The 14,481-nt window shown below is 40.6% G+C and overlaps 1 long non-coding RNA gene across 1 annotated transcript in view; it reads left to right on the top strand.

Moving 5' to 3' along the window:
- The window catches only part of LOC143841772 (uncharacterized), a 67,475-nt gene that overhangs the window by 41,554 nt on the left and 11,440 nt on the right, over nucleotides 1-14,481 (top strand). The gene's annotated exons all lie outside the window — the stretch shown is intronic.

The raw sequence follows: 14,481 nt of genomic DNA, 5'->3' as shown, positions 1-14,481 counted from the left end.
GCCCAGATACATTAATATATACATGCTGGATGGAAGAGAAATCTTGTAAGAGCAATGGCACTGGTTCAACACTTTATACTTAGAATGTTAACCTTGTTAAAGTTATAATAGCCCTTTACAGCTGAGCTACTGCTGATAATGACTGTTGATTATATGTCGGTTCAATTACTAGAAATGTCACTCTTGTTCTTTGGTGTATTTCCTTTTTTCCTTTGCAACACATTTTTAATCTGTTTGCTGTGAATGAAAAGCCCTGACTTGGCCAATTATATCAAGTTGTGTATCCAAGAATGGTAGAGGATATGCAACAAAACAAACAAAAGAACTGATAACTAGTCTGAAGCTTCAAAGTATACATTTCTGGCAGATTGAATTCATATCAGTAGTGTGTTTGTCTTGGAGGACTTCCAATATTAGGAACATGCAAATTTTGTATAAAGCCTGTGCCACCACAATGGTACAATATTCAACACAGCCACCCTATACTCAAGAACTCTAGATCTGATTCAGCTTGCTAATAGCCGAACACTGTAAATCCATTCTGACAGATCTTCGCCTTAGATCTTGAGAGAAAAGAATTTTCAGCAGTTTTTAATTGGGGGCGGAATGTGATCTCCCAAACCTGCCTGGAAGACGTTCTCCCTAATCACTAGTTGTGAAGGTTCTCTGTAGAGATTCAGTGCTAAAAGGAAATGTATTCTGCACCTGCAAAGTTATTTTAGTTTGGTTATTATTCCAATCTTGACCTGGAAAAATATCGGGATTGGTCCCTTGTGAATTCTGACATTTTAATTGGTCTTCTCAATCCAATTCACAATCCGAAATAAATCAGAGCCATAAAAGTGTTCAGGGGGAAATATAAGGGAAAGCTGGGTGGGGATGTGTCATGTTATGAGACAGAAAAAAGAAGCACTAAGACAGGGCAGAAACAAAATGGGTAGAAGCTACCAGAAGTCCAGAGCTGAAAAAAGGTCTCTTATTTGCTCAAGACAGAGCGCTTGGCTGCCAAGGGATACTCTGACAGGTGAAGGAAATGAGAAACCGGTGGAAGGTTTGAGCCCATTAGCCGCTGTCATTCAGAAGTCCATTTAAGTTTGCAAGAAATTACTAGAGAAAGGTTAAAAACTTTCCCCAGAAGCATCAGCAGTGCTGATAAGAGGCATGCTAGAGTCTTCTGTTCTTGCACCAGAGACCGTTTATAAATGGTCACGCACATATTCAAATAAGATTGCTTGTGTGCAAACAAGTATGTTGTACTCTCCTAACTTTGCTCATCTGGGCCTTAAAGCTGCTTTAATAATAATTCACCTAATAACTCCTTTTTGTTTTTGAAATCACCTAAAGATATGAAGAATTGGTTTAGCCAGTGGGGATTGCAATGATAAATGCTTCTACAAGAGGGGACATAGTCTTCAGATGTAAAGACAATGTTGTCAGAAACCAGTCTACCTCAACTTGCCCTCTGTTCAACACTCCTCTTGGGATGCACTAAATGCTTCCTCAGCTGTAACAAGTGAATAATTCATCTACTGTATTTCCTCCCACAGTCTAACATGAAAGAGTAAAAGGTCTTAGAAAGTTCACTAGCTAGTGAATAATGGAAGTGCTTACAAATGGGATGCACTGCAACAATTATTAAATATGCAGCAATAGTGTCATGAATCTCATTTCACTTTTAGTTTGAGTCGGTGCATAGCTTATTGAAGTACAGTTGGTTGATTCATGAAGGTATTCTTTTGCAATTTTCCCAGCAACTTCTCCAATTTCATTAAAGTAGCTGGCTAAGAAAGGATTGTAAAATTATTAATAATACGGAACTGTACATATTTCCCCCCTCTCTTAGTGCCAGAATTCAGGAGCATTCAGTCTCTCCACCAGATATCCAATGTGGCATAATGGTTGGAAAACCAGATGAGGATCTGGGAGAGTCAGGTTCAAATTTTCCTTATGACATGACCTGCCATTGACTTTAGGCCAATGACTCTCTGCCTTAGCTGGCAAACAGCTGATGCTTCTATACCCCACCCTGTCTAAGACTCAAACCCTTTGTTTGTTTGTTTGTTTTTTGTTTTACTGAGAATGCTGTGTGTAAGCATCTCAGCGCTGTGACTAGAATGGTTCTGTTTCTTTCCCTTTGTGTGCCCCTGGTAAAAGAGTACCGGGAAGAAGTTATGGACTCAAATCAACTTCTACAGGATTCCCTGAAGTATGTTCATTCTAAGGCTACTTCTAGTCACACCACAGTGTTGCTTCGTAGGCCAAGGCATGGTGATCTCTTTGTTTGTTTCATTGTTGTGTCACATAAACGGGCAGAAGCTCCCTGATGCCAAAGGCTGTGTCCATATTGTTGCTTGGCAATTGGCTGTGTTTGGCTGGCAATCATCGGGGTGCCAGCAGCATACATCTCCGTGACTGGTAGGTCCATGTGAAAAAGGCAGACTATAAACAATAATGTGCATAAAATACTACATTAAGAGATGTCACTAGGGTTGCTATAGACTATTAAAGTCACTGTGCTCTCTGGGGCTTGCTGAGGCATGATTCTGTCGCTTATTTCCTCCTTGTTTAGGAATTATATGACATCAGCTAGAAGCACCCATAATGGCACTGGGGATACACTTAGGGTAGAGCTGAAAGTCTGTGCAAATGGAAGGAACTTTGCCCTTCCCTAGCTGGCCATACTGTGCTTATACGAGCCTGCATCACTTAACCTGTTTTTTTTTCAGTCTATCAGTAGTCATTAGTAACCACAAGGATGCTGGCATACCTTCCACTAGAATGACAATTGAATGTTGATGAAGATTTAGGCTGGTGTGAACAGTGAAACTTTTAAATTGGATTCATCCTGCTTTTAAAGAAACTCATTCTAAACTCTATCTTTTCTATGGGCAGCTTGCTAGCACCTGGTTCATAAAAAAGCATATGTACGTTTATGAGCAAGACAACACTATTTTTAACTCATTACAAATAAATAAGATTTCCTTATTTACTTTTCTTTCAGTCACTAAGACAAAATTAGACAGCACTAGAATGTACTTAGTGGGCATAGCACTGGGACTTTGAAGGGGCTAAACTGGTTTCCATAAGCAGACCCTCTAATTTCATGCATTCAAACTGCAGACAATGCCAGAAAGCAGAACAAAGCTCCAAGAAACAGTTTGGCATGAGCAGGCGGTAAGCATAATGGAGTTATTTGGGCCCTTTGGATTCCACGGAAAAGGACTACGAATCATCATGTCTTCAAAGCATTTAAAAGTGATGCATGAAGATCAGGCAACTGGAGAGATGAAAGTCATCTGCAGGGTACATAACGATGAAAAATTAAAGAGACAGCCAGCACATAAACTGTGAAAACTTGCTATAGAGCCCTGAGGGGCCTCTTAGCAAGATGAACATAACCAAAATGCAAAAGCCATAATGTGACATGATATCATTATAATGCCTAAAATAAGTTAGCTAATTGCATTGTTCCACCAGGGCTTCACAATCCAGTGCATAAAAAAGTACTTACAGATTCAAAACAGACTCATCAATTTCAGCCAAAGAAAGCAAAATATTGTTTCCTTGAAAAGCAGCATTTCTACCCCTGAGAAATTATAAGTTCTATCATGTGCCTGTCTTTTTCTGTAATGACTGCTGAATCCCACTCAGGTTCTTTCCTGGTCACCAGGAGGAAATTGTCTAGTTATAATCCTGTCTTAATAGATGTTAGGATAACATCAGAAGAAATGAGGCAAGGACTGCAAGATTAATTAACTAAAAAAATGAGCATATTCTTAGAAGCTATGAAGGGCAGGGGGATTCAACGGGCAGATAGTGGAAGCATCTGCTGAAAGACTTGGGCAAGCTCCAAGAAAGACCTTGAGAATGTTATTTAATTCATTGGTATCCAATAAAGGTTGCACTTGCCCACCTAAAGGTGGAATCAACAAGGCAGGTACTGTACCCAGTTTTCAGTTGCCACAAGTCATCACTCTTTTGACATTTGTATACAGTATATTCCAGGACTCTGAGGATTCTCCCCTTGAGACCCAGAGTCCTGAAGCTTCTCATAGGATACATAATTCAGTCATGCACTATGAAATAAAACAGCTCTGAGACTAGTAGGTGTCTGTAAAATAAACCCTTGAAACAGTGGTAATTACTTCTGCATAAACATAAATAAGAATGGGCTACCAAAACCCTTTGCCTTGCAGGATCACAAGGGGGGAAAAACTGCAGATTTCCATTGCAACCTTGAACAGGGATGATTGAGTATTGTTTCAGAGGCTAAGCTACTGCTCTGAAAAAGTGGCTCTCACAGACTGATTATGCATGGCAGTGGCTGCACCGGGCCACTGCTGGGTCCTTGCAGTGAGGTGGTATGCCCCACCACATCTTCTAATTGTACTCATGTACAGGGGACAGAATCCCCCGGCACAAGCGGACTGTCTCGACATAGCATGTGCACATGCATGACACATGGGGCTGGGAGAGCCCAGAGTGCTGCATGGCAGTGGTGGCAGGGGGGAGCGAGGGTCATGGGAGCCCCACTGCATGCTGGCAGGAGAGTGTCATGCTGCTCTCCTGACAGTATGGGGGTGGGAGAATGCCCCATCCAGCTCCACGGCTTCACACAGGGGCATTTGGTGTCCCTGCCCAGGGCTGCACAGACTATGCACAGGGCTGTGGATGGTGCCCACAGCATCAAAGGCAATATGGAAGTATCCGTATTCACTTACCATGGGCCATCCAAGGCTCTGGGTAAGGCCAGTGCTGGGTGGCAGCCAGGATGGCATCGTCATCATACACAATCGGGGATTAGCCCCACTGCCCTGCCGTCACCAGCACAGCCTTTCTGCCCCGTGCATAATCGGCCCCGTGCATAATCGGTGTAGGCATGAGGGGCAACATCAAAGTAGAAAAAGAAGATGAACTGAGGGAACTGGAAAAGAACCTCAATGGTGTCATTCTCCTGGTCACTCCTAACTGTATCAGCTGATGTGCTACCTTTAGCTGCTTCAGCTGCTGATACTCACGCATTAGTGTTTTTCATACTATCCCACTGCATCTCTAAGAATCTTTCCTACTCCCAAGCCTAAGGTCTAGGCAAGTCCTCTAGCAGCAGCCTGCATCTTCAGCACTTTCCCAATGTCACCTCTGCCTTCACCGTTGACAAACTCTTCTCTTTATTTGTTTCAGAACTCATTATCCAGGGTCTGCTATTGAATAACATGTTTTCTATCTAATGATGTGGCATATAAATGTGTGACACAAGTTATCATAAAGGGATTCCACACCCTTGGCTTAAGTGAATGAAACTTGCACAGAAAGGAGGGAACCAGGGACACTAATCACCACATACACTTTCGCAAAACAGACCACAAAATCTCCATCAACCCTGTGACTGTGTGGTTATGGGGTGGTAGATCTGTGGAGTTAGTGATGTGAGTTCTGTTTTACTTGTGTCATCCCTTTGCATCTCAAAATGCCAGCACGATCCCTAAGTGGTGAGTTTTACCTCACAGAAGTTGGATATTTCCCTAAGATGGGACTGGGTCTCCATTTCTTCTCACAGTCTGCTGCCTTACTAAGCTACAGGACAGCTCATGCATGTGCTTTGTGTTGAAGCATCCATTCTGTGTGTAAATAGTAATGACTGTGAGCAAGTCTACTTTCCTTGATGATCTTCCATCAAACATCTTAGCTTCTGAGCTCAGACAAGATCAGGTTTCTCTGGGCAGTTAGATCTTCTAATTGAACCTGCTGGTGTGGGGGGGGGGGAGTTCAACTGGCTTTCTGTAGGCAGGCAGCAAGAGTAAAGACTGGCAATGATGTCAACTGGGTTTTCTCCCTGGTGCCACTTCTTGACAATGCCTTTAATGCATAGGCTTTGTGTGATGAGAAGCTGTCACTGGGAGCAGTACCACTATTGGTGGATAGTGAATTTGTTGCTAAGGTCTTTGTGGGAATTGTGGCATCATTTCTATGCAAGGTTTCCTTATTATTGTTATCGTTATTATCAATCCAATTATGTTGATGTCAGAACATAAGAGTTGTTATTGGCTGAAATAGGGAAAAAATCCCCCCAGTGCCATTTCATAACCAATCTGGAGTCTCTCTCTCTTCCCCTCTCACCCACACCCCAACCCACTGCAGTCATATTAGATAAAAGCCAAAAACTATAATATATAACACAATGGTAGAAAGCAAATGCATCCAAAATTATTATATGCTGTTGGTTTTCAGTGTGGATTGGCAATGTGAAAATAATATAATCTGAAATATGATATATATTATCTTTTTACACTGTCTAGCCACACTTATCAATGACCTTTCCTCATCCAATTTGATTGAAGAAAGTTGCTCATTGCCTTTCTGCCACTTTTCTGTGAATACCTGATAATTTTCTTAAGCATAACCTTGAAAGAAATAGATTCTTTATATTTCTTTTGCTCTCAGTCAAGTTTTTGTCAATTTTTACTATCTTTTGATTCATGTTTCTGGTCAAACATGTAATACAGGTTCAATTTTAGACACTTTTTATTCTGCCTATTCACTCAATTTCTAAAACCTCCTTTCGTTTGCACAGCATCACCAAAAACAATCTTATCTCTGTGTTCATATTACCCTGATTCTGGTTGTCTGTCTTGTAACTTCACATCCAGAATACTGCACCACTCTCTTCACTGGATCAGCCAGTTTTCATATCCAGTCAGTCTTTTCTCCCTCCTCCCTTCTGCTGGATGGCTTTCTTGTTTGTTTATTTGTGTTTTTTTCCCCAGCCAATGACCCCTCTTCACCATTCCTCCATTTTCATTAGCTTCATTACCCTTTTCAGACTGAATAGATGAAGCTGCCTATAGCAAGTCAAAGTGTTAGTCCATCTCACTCAGTGTTATCTGGTCTGACAGTATTCATTGTACAGTTGTACAGTTGTTCTTACCAGTAGATCTCCCATCCTTAGCGCTCTCTTTCCTAGATATCCTGCCTTTCAGAATTTCTTTTTGTTCCAGTTATTATACTGTTGCAAAATCTTCTTTCCCATTTCCAGCCTTTTTGACTTTTACTTGCTGGAATTTTTCCCCAAACATTTGTTTTGCTTCATCTAGTTCCAAGGGTGTTGTTTGTTTGTTTGTTTGTTTGTTTGCTTCCTTGCTTTTTAAAATATTCACTAAAATGTGTCTTGGGGCCTTCCTTTTCTAACTGAACCCTTCATTTCTTTCCCATCCTATAAAGTCTACTTTTCGCTCACCAAATCATTGTTCTTTTCTTTATGAGGTCTTTTGGTTTTAGATTGTAAAACACTGAGGGTGGACTATGTTGGTTGGTGATTTTCTCTTTCTATGTACAGCCCTTGGTTGCTAAAAGGACTTTTGTTGAACACTAACAGATCCAACCATCTTCTTGCTAGGAATTATTTACATTTTCCTCCCTACAAGAGGTAAAGGAAACAGTGACTCAGGCAAAGTTTTTTTTTTTGGGGGGGGGGGAGAGGTTAGTGGTACCTCTGACTCCTAATTTCAAAACTTTTATTTCCTTTTTGCAGGTTAGGAAAGAATTTCCTTTTTTCAGGTTAGGAAAGAATTTCCTTTTTGCAGGTTAGGAAAAACTTTTTAGAAGAACTTTTATTTGATTGTGTTTTTTTCTGGGTCATGAAGTATAGGGTGATGTTTTAATTATTTATTGTATATGGAATCTTTAGAGTTGGAAATCACTTTAAGCTTTTAGACAAAGCAATATAGAAATATATTAAATACATTTATTTCCTGTTTAAAATGTTTGAGATTTTTTATTTATTTACTAATTTATAATCTCAGTATTCTGCCCAAAATTTCTCACAATGGCAAAACAAAAAGTACAATATAAATAAATGGATAAAGAAAACAATAAATTATGTATTGTGCTGGTCCAGTATTCAATCTTTATGCCTCTGGCCATAGTTAATTGTTATAGTACTTGAAACAAGAAGAGATAAGGTAACATTTAGCATTATATCATAGCTGGTCAAGATATTCAACCTACTTCTTTCATCCAATTTAAGATTTTATAGATCATACGGTAAACAGAGTTCCATTTTGCTGTTGTTCTGTGCAGTATTCAAGTCACATGACCTCATTACTAAAGAGAAACTGTAGTATATAAATGCCAGATTTTAGAAGATGAAACTTACTTCAAACCAATAAAAGAGAGAAAAGAGCAGTGGATAGTTTTTCATATAAATAAGTTGCTTGTAGCTAGAAGCAAGCATGTTGTTAAATAAATATATTCCTTTGTTCTATCTCATTTGGATTAAATAAATGCTTGCATTGCTTCATGTTTCAATTAAGACTGACTTGTTTTCTTGGAATGCCTTTATCTCCAGAGACATCAGTATCTTACTGTCTACTTTAGTTTATGGGTGACACTGGACAGACAGAAAATAAAGCCAAAGCAGAAGAAGGAAAGGTGTAATGTTCCCCAATATCATCAGGCAGTCATTTTTTAATTTACACCCTATTACAATGTGAATCTAATCTAGCACAAGAGCTTCTCTCCCATTCTCCTTCTCTAATTATGGGATATATAATACATTGCAATTATTTTTGTATTTTCTGTATGGTAGCTGCTGTGCTATTAACTTTTTGTTCTGGTGCTTATAATCTAGCTAAAATAGGATGGTTATTATTGTTATTTGATTGACATCTGTATACAATGTGCAGATCAATCACTGAAGCAAAACAAATCTTAGCAGGTCTGAAACTCTTTAGTCTTGTCACAAGGAGCAAAAATGTCCATGAACAGTGCATACATGGGCCTGCATTGGGAAGGGCTATTCAGTGCAAATAACCTCCTCACATACACATACTATCCTATATATATATACAAAAAAAACCCTTATAAGCATTTTACTGAAGTATTCAGGTCTTCAGATAGTATCCTGGGTTTTCTGGGATACTGAGAAATAGATCTTGAAAAATCCCAGAAGTATTTGGGATTAACTGGAAATATTTGGAGCCAGCCCTTGAAGGATCCTCTTTATTTTTCTGGTGCGTATGTGTCTTCCTGGGGCCTGGTATTCACTTGTCAGGATGGTTTCACTTTGATTCTGTCCCTTAAAATTGGTTTTGTTGCTCTTTCTACATTGTATTCTTTGTGTGAGTTGCTTCGTATCAGGGTTTTTTATGGTGAATTCATGGGTTTAACATACCTTGGCTCAGATTCTCTGGTTTTACATTTGTTGGGCTTGCATGGTGGTCCTATGTGATTTGGCTTGAAGAATCCCTGGTTTGGCATTGGCTTGGAATCTCAGGTTTTACACTAATATATTTAAATGTGCCACATTGTTTCTCAATTCTGCCAGAATTCTCTGGTTCTGCACTGGTCCTTTGCATGTGCTGATTCTGTCTAGTTTGAGAGACTTTTGGATAGGAGTTGCTTTGTCTGGCTATTTTTGTGTCTGGCTATTTTTTACCCTGGAAGAAGCATGGAATCCCACCCCATGCCCCATAGTAAACAATGGAAGATAGCTGGGGGAGGGGGGTTGACTTTGGCTTGGCTACTCCCTTTCTTGCAGATCCCTACTTGTAGTTTATATTGCTGGGAATTCAGAAGAGACTTGTTCAGAATCAGAATCAGAAGACCTTTATTGGCACACCAAAAAAGATGGCAGAAAAAAATACATTATAAAACATAATTTTTCTGCAGTTACGGGACCTCAAAGCCAGCTGTACAAACTTGGCAACTGAATCAATAACTTGAAAGTTTTTGTTTCCTAATAGGAAAATGATCTTAATGTCATCATCAAGTAATTGTTTAGAAAAGAGTGGGTTGATGAAATGCCCCCTAATAATGGTGTAGAACAGATAATTGAATAACACATGTAGGATGGTTTCAATGCAGCCAGAATTACAGGGACATATTCTTTTAGAGTAGGGCCTTTTTGAAAATCTTCCTTGAAGAACAGCAGAGGGGAGAGCATTGTTCCACACAGAAAGTTTCACACGTGACAGTTTCCATCTTTGGACATAATTCCTATGTAGGAAAAAAGTCATGTAAAAGTTGGCATGTGTGTCTGTTTTGCATAGGTCAAAAGACTGCAGCATTGTCGTGTGAGAAGGAGCTAGCCCACTGCTTCTAGAAGATGCTCAGGTTGAGAGTTTTGCAACCCCCTAAGAGGCATGAAGGAGATGGGAGGATGTCTGTAATGTATATTTGGGGCTAGCCAATTCAAGGCATTTAGAATAGAGCCAGCTTTTATTTACTATTCAGCTTTCCCAAGGTTCAGCTGTGTTACCCTTTTTGTAGCAGTGACCCTTTTTGTAGAGTTGATAGGATCCCTAGCAAGAAAGTTGCATTCATAGTAGTTTCACTAACCCACCGTTTCATCCAATTTATGTTTTCAAATGAAATAGAAAATCTATATTCAGATAGAGACCCTTTCTTGAATGTGATACAGAAACCAGCACTGTGGTCATTTTCCTTTGGATGGAAGGCAGTCTGCTATTCTATATGTTTTTGGATTGAAAATGTAAATGAGGTCTCTTTCAATTATAGAGCATATTCTCCATTCCATGCTGTACACAGATATGGTAGCCTTATTTCATGTTCTGGTAATAAAATACACAGAAAGAAAATTGATATGCTAATTGATCTAATGCAAAAAAATGTTAGATGTTATTACACAGAACGTTAGTGTGATCTTTTTCAGTTCAACTTGGAGAGCAGGATGTTATTTTATAATAAAGAGGGCTTACACTACTAATTAATAGCGCAGCATTTTGAACAAAATCTGCTAAGCACATTCTGCTGCACATTTCATTTAAATTGAAAGTGATAAATACCACAGGTTAAATCAATACTAATTAACTCTTACAAAACATCTGCCAGCTTACATATCTGAAGACGTACAGAAAGTTAAGGCAAAAGTAAATATGCTTTGCAGAACCATATCATGAATGGGGATTAAAGGCTCCCTTCCTTACTTGCGGACACCTCCATCATAAGAGGACAAGCCATATTTCAGCCGGTGAGAATTCTATCATTAGTCAGGCCAGGTGCACCTTGACATCAATTATTCTAATTACAGTAAAATTAAACCATTAGAAGCAACTTTAGAGCCCTCAGAATTATTTACTGCTTCCCAGATGAGCAAATGGTGCATTTTGTGCCAGAAAACCTGCTTGTCTTTCATAAGATTAATAACTGCAATACTTTTTTTATTTGGTGCTCCATTATAATAAAATTCAGCCGCAATTTATATAGCACATGAACTCAACTGATTTCCATTAAACTGCCTAATCTCTGAAAAGAGTGAGTGAAATTATCATATGAACATTTTTTAAATCCCTTGACTCACATGTATTCAAGCACCAGGGTGAATCCAAGTTAAAGGTTTATTGCAGGATTGACCGATGAATTAGCCATAGGTAGAAGAGTTCCCTTTCTTCATATTGATGTGACTGCCTACAGTTGTCAGTTTCCAGGTGGGGCCCACAGTTCTCCCAAAATTCCAGCTGATCAGATCATAGAGATCAGTGCCACTGGAGCAAATGGCAGCTAAAGAAGGCATGCTCTGTAGTATACCACAGGTTCCAAGTGAAATCCCTTCACATATTTTCCTCTCCAAATCACTAAGAATCTTCCAGATCAGGGCTGGCCATTCTATGACTAGCTACTCCCAAGGGAATTAGATACTTGCCCATCAAATTAACAAAAGGGAAGGCCAAATAAGAAATGGACATGTAATTTGAGACCACACACATTCTTGTAAATATGTTCCACTAGGAACATGTATGCATTATAGTTGCAAACTCTGAGTCAGGAGTTTTGGGACAGTTTGGGGAGAGTGGAATTTGGGGAGGGGAGGGAACTCTGCAGGGATTTGGTTCCATTAGATCCACCATCCACCATCCAAATCTGCAGTTTTCTCAAGGGAAACTGGTCTCTGTAGACTGGAATGCAGTTGTAATTCCAGGAGAACTCTAGGCCTCATCAGAAGCTTAGTGTGTTCATGCACACACAGTCAGGTGCCCAGCCCTCCCTGCCCATCCTCTCCTTTCTAAGTATTAAACATTTCTGTTCAGATGCAGAAGTTTAACTAATTCTGGAGATGGTTCTTCACACAGGTGATGGTACCTGGCCTTTCTAGCAAGTTACTCTTCACAGTTACTCTTTCCCTGAAGTCAAAACAAAACAAAAAATACCTATAGTCCCCTTCATCACAAGTACATTATAAAAATAAAAAACTCACAGAACTCAAGCAAAGTAGAAATGCCCCCTGAATCCTAATACTATCGAGCCGCATACTTGTTCATATCTGTGAGATCTTGGGCCACAACTGTCATGTGTCAACAGAGTCTAGTTTTGCTATTTAGTGTCAAATAGAAAGGGCTGGGAATTGAGACCACCCTGTTTCACCTCTTCTCCATTATCTCAACTCACTTTGATCTGGGCGTCAAAACTGGTACATCCTTCTTGACCAGTTCACTCAAACTTTTAAAGGCCGTAATCAGACCTGTAGAGCCTCTTGTGGTGCAGAGTGGTAAGCGGCAGAAATGCTGTCTGGAGCTGTTGCCCATGAGGTTGGGAGTTCGATCCCAGCAGCCGGCTCAAGGTTGACAGCCTTCCATCCTTCCGAGATCAGTAAAATGAGTACCCAGCTTGATGGTGGATAAAATGGTAATGACTGGGGAAGGCACTGGCAAGGCCACCCTGTATTGAGTCTGCCATGAAAACGCTGGAGGGCATCACCCCAAGGGTCAGACATGAGTCGGTGCTTGCACAGGGGATACCTTTACCTTTAATCAGACCTGTAGCATATCCCAGGGCCTCCCTGTGTGGAGAAGCCCTGTGGCAGCAAGGCTCTGAGAAACCAAAAGCTGCCTCAGAGCAACTTCTCTGCTGCTGTTCCCCTTTTTCATCTTACCTTAGTGGAGCCGCTAGACAACAGACGGTCACAGTGCTGGCTGCTAAGGGACCAGCTCTCATTGATCAGCCAGCTGGCTTGATGATCTTTGCAGGGTGTGCCAATGTCCCCACTGGGACTACTGGATGCTGGGATTGACACTTTGAGGTACAAAAAGGAGTGGGTCTGGTGTTGTCCCTGCTAACCTCTGACATAATCATATGATATTCATTTTCAATCAGTCCTTTCAAATTCTCAGGTGTTGCCTATACCCAAGTGCGATTCTATCCATGAGGATAAAATGGGAGTTTAAATAAATATCACTAATGGCCTTTTGGCATTTGAAATGTCAGTGTTCATTTCCACACACAAAATTCTTTTTTTTTTAAAAGCCAGGATGCTTAAATTTCTGTAATGAAAATCACTGTGCCATTTTCAAACAGCCCTTAAATGAATTCTTATATAAGTGCAAAAGGAGGAGCAAAACAGATAATTAGTGAAATGAATACAAATCACTACAGATGTCCATTTCTGGTATTCAAAAATGTCTTTCCCTTCTTGAACAGAATAAAAGTGATACTGAGGGCATTTCGGCACATCGAAAAAAATAGTGTGTGCCTCCAATAGAATGTGCCTCCAGCCATTCATCACCTCCCGGCTCTCTCCCTTCCCTCTGCCACCTTCTCATGCTTCTAATCGCTCTGCATGCTGGCTTGAAATGGCGGAAGAGAGGAACGCACTGTACTCCTGACTCTTCTCTGTCTATTAATCAAGCCAGGCAGCCAATCACCATTCTCCCTGTTTTCACGGGCCCGCAATGCAAGCTAATATATTTTTAAGTAAAATGTCTTGCCTCTTTTTAAAAAGCCCTTGAATTTTTTCAGAAGTCAGACAAGGGGGGCTTGAACAAGGCCATGTCATCCATGGAAGGCAGAAGGGGAGAGGGCTGAGGGAGGTGAGATGGCTAGGGAAGATCATCTTGCCGAGGGGGTTGGGGAGCTGGATTGTGCTCTGGGGAAACAGTTGCTTTGTATCTGCTTATCTGGAGGTGAGAGCTTCCACGTCCAATTCCCCTCCCCCATGCTCCAAGCCCAAACAACCCACAGGGAATGCAAGATGCTTCCAACTGCAGCTACAATTCAATTAGCAGTCTGTCTGTCTGTCTGTCTCTCTCTCTGTCATTCCTACCAGCTTTTCCTTCTTTAACTCTTGCAGGGCTGGCAAGCACATATGTTTGTTGACAGTTCCCTCTGTGCCTAATTGTTGCAAACTCACCCCTCGCAAGCTTTTGGGGTTGCATGGCCGATTCACTTGTGGTTGGGATGTCTGGGGCTGCCTGTGGTTCTGTCTAGTATTATCCAAGCATCTGGGCGACCTCCTCTTGATACATGGGCGTGTCGGCTGTCAGGTTGGACCAGTCTGATCTGCTCAGGGCAGGACTTTGTGAGGACAGAGTGTAAAAGGATGCTCTGTTTATATCTTTTTTGTGTTAATTGTTGGGGATTCTTTTTTTTTTTTTTTTTTTTTTTTGCTTTGCCTGGGTGATGTAATGTGTATTCATTGCTCCAGGCAGTTTGCTTTAAAAAAAAGTCTCCTTTCCCGGGAGAAGGGAGAGG

Source organism: Paroedura picta, chromosome 7, assembly GCF_049243985.1.
Source record: "Paroedura picta isolate Pp20150507F chromosome 7, Ppicta_v3.0, whole genome shotgun sequence".
NCBI lineage: Eukaryota > Metazoa > Chordata > Lepidosauria > Squamata > Gekkonidae > Paroedura > Paroedura picta.
The sequence above is the reverse complement of the archived record's forward strand: the minus strand, read 5'-3'. Positions and strand labels throughout refer to the sequence as shown.